Genomic DNA, 5863 nt, shown 5'->3' with positions numbered 1-5863 from the left:
GCTGGCGCTGTGGCTGGCGGGGGGGTGGGAGGGGTGCTGGCGCTGCGGCAGCCGGGTGGGTGGGAGGGAGGGGGGCTGCCGGGTGGGAGGGGGGCTGGCGATCGGTGGTAATCGGTGCGGTATATACACACACACACATATATATATATGTGTATATATATATATATATATACATATATATACACACACACATATATATATATATATATGTGTGTGTATATATATATATATATATATATATTTTTTTTTTTTTCAGTGCATATATTTTTTAACTTTTTCTGCAGCTTGATGCTGCTGCTGCGGGGGGGAGGAGGGCAGCGCTGCGTGCGCTCCAGGGGAGCTGCTGCTGCTGCCGGGTGAGTGCCCGGCGGGTTCGAGGGGGGGCTGCACATCGGTGGTGATCGGTGCTGTACTTGACAGCACCGATCCCTGTGTTACCGAGCGGCTTAGCCGCCGGTAACACAGGAAACGCTGTGAATGGCTGTTCAGATTTGAACAGCCAATCACAGCGATCGCCGACCGGGGGGGGCACCCCTGCCCCCCCTGGGCGGCGAGGGGGGATGTCTGCTGTCAGGGACAGCAGACATCACCTAACTGTCACTGCGTCTCTAGACGCAGTGACAGTTAGAAGTCATGACGTATATATACGTCATGTGTCGGGAAGTACTTCCCGACCATGACGTATATATACGTCAAATGTCGTGAAGGGGTTAACTGCAGCACATTATTAAGGTTTGATTAGGGATCTCTCCATGCATGCCCTGCAGCAAGCGCTGTGCACTGCACATATGTAGATGTACTCCGGGTTAACAAATCCAGATGTTTTGCACTGACCGTGCATCGAAAGGACTGTTCAAATTGCATGTGCTGACCCTTACATTAAGAACCACATACTTTTGGGTAAATCTGGAGTTTAATAATGTGGTGCCTTGCGAGACAGGGCATTGGATTTTTAAACAACAACACTTAATATAAAAAAAAAAAATTTTGTCCATAGAACAGTATTGATTCACCTAATTTTAAACATTTTTTAATAAATTTGAAAATTGTATTTTGTAATGGTTTTTGTTTATTATTCTACACGCAGTGTATCAACAAAATCTCTTCCACATCTGGAATAACAGTGGAGCAGGTAAGGTTAGTGTTAATCCTCAATTTGGACAAATTTTCTATCTATTTCTGGTTGTAACCTATAATTGTAGTTTTCGTTAAAATCACATATTTCCGAACTTTTTCACTTTCTCTCAAAGTCTATATCTCTCTCACTGTGTCTCACTATCTCTATGTCTTTCCGTCTATCTGGGAGTAAAACTGTATAAAAACTGAAGGTGGAGCATGACAGTCGAAAACTGGCTCCATAATTTGCCCTCCTGTGTCCAAAGCCTTACATATGTGGTTAATCGTAGCTAAATTATTTATTTTGACTTAAAATATGTCCTTTATGTTGAAAGACAGCATGTACCCTCGGGATCCTGCGGATCACAAAAACCCTCATTTACCTGGGTGCTGCTGCTACAGCATCAGGGGAATTGCTCTTCTTCTCCCTGCACCCGGAAGAGGATCAGTGTTGGGAGGTTGGAGCACAGGTCCATCCAGTATAGCTATGTGCTGCTCCGACAAGTGTAAATGTCTTGCAGTGTGTGACCTTGTAAAGTGGGTTACTGTTGTATAGCTGGGGGTCGTGGTTGCAGCCCATGGTATTCTACGGTGCCGATCTTGATTTTATCAGTTAATTGTACCTGGCAAAGCATGCTTAGTAAATTCGGAATCGTGTCTAAAATATGCCAAACTTTATATATTTGACAAATTAACATTGTGTTTAAAGAATATACCCCTCTCTGTAGCTCTCTCTCTCCCTCTCTCTGTATCTCTCTCTCCGTCTGTACATATGTCTATCATGATTTAGTATTTCAATAAGTTGATTTCCTTATACTTCTGATGACTATCATTAACATGCTTGACCGGGGCTGAAATGCGGTAGTTTTTCAAATAAGTTTTCAAAAGTTTCTTGGTATTTATTGTGGAAACATTGTTGGTCCCTTTTACAACATCAAACCACATTATGGTGGTGTTTTTTATGAATTCTCTATGTTTTATTTAAAAAAAAATTAATGTGGTTGTTGTTTTTGTTTTTTTTATTTAACTTTCAGATAATTTTAAGTCATCATAAATATGTCTTCGGAAGGCAGTGAACAAGACAATGTTTCCCTAGTTTCTACAATATATCATACGGAAGAAGAATCCTCGTAATCGGAAATAAATGGAAAAAAGAATGGAAAAGTTTCGCAAAGAAAGCGTGCACCCAGATTTACAAGTTCGAAGAACGAAGTATTAATCGAGGAGATTTTGCGAAACTATAAAGTTCTATTCGGAAAATTTTCTGGTCTAAGCTATTCTTTTGAGAAAAAAAGAAGCTGTTTGGAAGAAGATTGCCAAAGAAGTTTCAGCTGTAGCCCAAGTCCCACGAACACCACTTGTATGTAAAAAGCGCTATTCAGATTGTAAGGTGTTAGTTAAGAAAAAGCTGTCAATGCAAAAACTGCATGCGCGAAAAACTAGTGGCGGTGGACCACTGAATATTGATTTGGCCAATTGGGAGATGAAACTTAGAGACAAAATCTCTCCGACTGCCTTGGGTGGAATTGAGGATAGCATTGACACAGAAGTTAATTCCTTCAAAGCTCATGCTGCAGGTAATTAGTTATAAATGTTTTAAAATAATAATGCTATTTTGGTCTAGATTATTATGTTTGCAAGTTGCTATATATCTCTTGTACATTCTAAAATACTGTATCTTTATTTATGATTTAGCGAATAACCTTTAGTCATATTTTGTTCGTTTTGCAGATGATTCTCAAATCAGAGGATTTGTACATAAATTACCTAAACGGAAGAAGTTAGTTAGCACTAATGCAGGTACAGTAATATTTTTTTTTTTTTTCAATTGTTTGTTTTTCCCACTTTTTTTTTAAATCAAAATTTCCCCTTTTTGTAAAGGTTTGGCTGCCATTAAAAATTCAAATTCACTGCTTCAAAGTAAGAAAATCCGTTCCAAATGTAAAGATGAGATCCAGTACTTGGGTTACTCAGATTTAAGTGCAGTGCCCAAACCTTCAAAGGAGAATTCAACATATTTGAAAGGTAGTTTTTTTATTTTTTTTATTTATATAATTGTAAAGTAACCATGTGATACCAAATTTTGGAATATATTGAAGAAACCAGGGTCTCTATTTCCCGCACTAAGAATGTTGCTGGAGTTCTGTAGGCTGTGATACGTAATCTTTGATTCATTACACGTACCAACCAAATCTATAACTAAGTTTATCATTATGGTATGATGAAATGCATGTGTCCCAGTTGCATATTTGCCTTGTATCAGGTGTTTGTTTAAAAATGTAGTCAGACAACCTATACCGGTTTTTCCCAACCCTGTTCCTCAAAACCCCCCATTAATGCATGTTTTGTTGGTCTCTAGATCCGAATGTCAAGGGTTTTCATTTTCACCACCTGTGGTTCCTTAAAATGTGTGCAATGTGTGAACCCGGCCCATTTGCTGTTTGATCGACCGCTAATTGTCAGATGGTATTCTATGTCATTGCAGCCGATGGACGCAAATGGGGTGTGTCCACTGAACCGTCCTAAGATTGTTGAACTGCGGCCTTTATACTGATTAACCATGGCCGTTACCAGCAGAACGGGCTGGACAGCTCCAAAAGTTGGGTCCGTTCTGCCATGATACCTTATCAATGTTGTTGTTAATGGCATCGACTGGTGATTTCCCCCAATTTTTCAACATAGATAAGAGCGTCAGCAGATTGAATATCCCCTTAAATAAATTTTTAGATGTTTTATTGTTTTTTTTGCATTGGGAAGTTTCAATTGAAACTTCATCCCAATAAAAAATTACCAGTTCAAAGACTGATTCATCCAATTCAGATTTTTAAGTAAAACAGTTTAGATGTTAGAGATTAGTATATCTTGAAGAGTATATCCAATAATGTGTGAATATTGTCTAAATGCTAATGTTAAAAAAAAAGCTAATGTTTAAATATTGTCTAAATGCGTAAAATAGTTTGTCTGCTGCAGTAAATTAGAATTATTAATAGTTGGATTTCAGTAGTGTTAATACCGATGAATGCTCTGTAAATCAAGAATGTAAAATATCCATTTTGTACTATTCTTAAAACAAATTATTTTTTATTTTCATTTTAGATTTTCCAAGCACCCTGACTAAAAAAAACCTTACATTGTGTGGTGAATTAGATTCTGATTCCCAATCAACCATTTTTAACACTGCAAGCACAAGTAATGAGAAACAAGTTTCTTCAGTTACAGTACACAAAGGGTCAGAGCCAAGTTCATATAGCAACGTCATAGAAAATTCTGAATATTGTGAGGTTCCTGATAGCTCAAATTCGGATTCACCACTACTTGTTAATGATAGTCCCCCTATTGTAATGAGTAAGCCAAGCACAAGTGCTATCCGAGAAATTTTTAAATCTGCTGTTGAGGATAATACCAACAAAGTGCATGCAGAGGTCCAAATAATTCAAAATGAGATTTTTGAATTCAGACAGGCTTTCAAAAGCTACAGTACAAGGAGCTTAGAAATAATGAACTCAGCAGTATGCCATTTTGGGGAAATAACCAATGCTCTCTCTGAAATGGCCAAATCAGTGAATGCATACTTGGAATTCCGGAAAAACAAAATGTTGCATGACCATGCAAGCTTTCAACTTAATGAAGATCATAACGTAGATGCTGACGATACACCAGCGGAAAATGGAAAAACAGAAAAAGAAAAAAAAGAATTGAATAGTAACAGTGACGATAGAAATGACCCTCGGCCAAGGCGTGTCTTCAAAAAACCTCGCCGATTCCAGGACCTTAGCAAATAATATCAAATAAGTATATTTTATAAAAAAATTAATTAGATTTTGAAAACTGAATCTCCAACTTTTCATTGTGCACAAACCCCTTGATTGGTATATCTTTAAATTTTCCAGAAACAGCTGTGCAGCCACATACATTTCTCCCTTTTTTAAGGCCATAACATTAATTTATTAGAGGTGTCTGCTAGTGGGGTCCCGTTGTGCACCACTAAAGCACCAACTCTTGAGCTCCCCCCCTTACCCTTGCTAATTTCCTTTCGGTTCCCCCAGTTTCAAAAATCTACTTTTCAAAGACGATTGCTGCACCCTAGCTCCCTGCCCTGCGCGCTAGCCATTACTCTTTTTACGGTGACGTTGGTGACAGACTTGGGTATGGTTGCCAAGGCTCCTGGGTACTCTGGAGCACTCAGGCACCTGAGTACACCCATGCCTCTACGAACATCCCTCTGCCTCCAACTAACGTCATTGCTGATTTTGCGGCTGGTAGTGGATACAGCGACTGCAGTGAAGCTCTGGATTACTGACGCCTGAGCAGAGGTGAGGTGGGTGGGTTGGGGGAGCATCCAACTTGTTTTTGGATTTGCAATGGCAGGACAAGCCTGGCCTTGTAGGTTTGATTAGCCCCAGTAAAAAAACACCAACCTCTAGTCTGTTAATTTAATCTGCACATGCATCTAGCTTTAGGTTTGACAACAGGACATGCAGGCTTTGCTTTATAAAAGCTTCTATAGGGTATCGCCACCCAGAGGGTGGTGATACCCTGCCAGGCGGAGACAGGGCGGATGGGTAATGGTACACAGGAAAATGCGGTAAAAAACGCGTTTTACTGCATTTTCCCTTTAGTACATCCCACTTTACTACGCTCCCTCTATGTTGACGGTAAAAAAAAGAAAAAAACTATTTACAATTTATCAATTTTTAAAAGATATTACAATAAAAATATTAAATAAAAAAACACTGTACTCCACTGT

Source organism: Crinia signifera, chromosome 1 (genome assembly GCF_055691185.1).
Source record: "Crinia signifera chromosome 1, ASM5569118v1, whole genome shotgun sequence".
Classification (NCBI taxonomy): domain Eukaryota; kingdom Metazoa; phylum Chordata; class Amphibia; order Anura; family Myobatrachidae; genus Crinia; species Crinia signifera.
Note: the sequence above shows the minus strand (reverse complement) of the source record.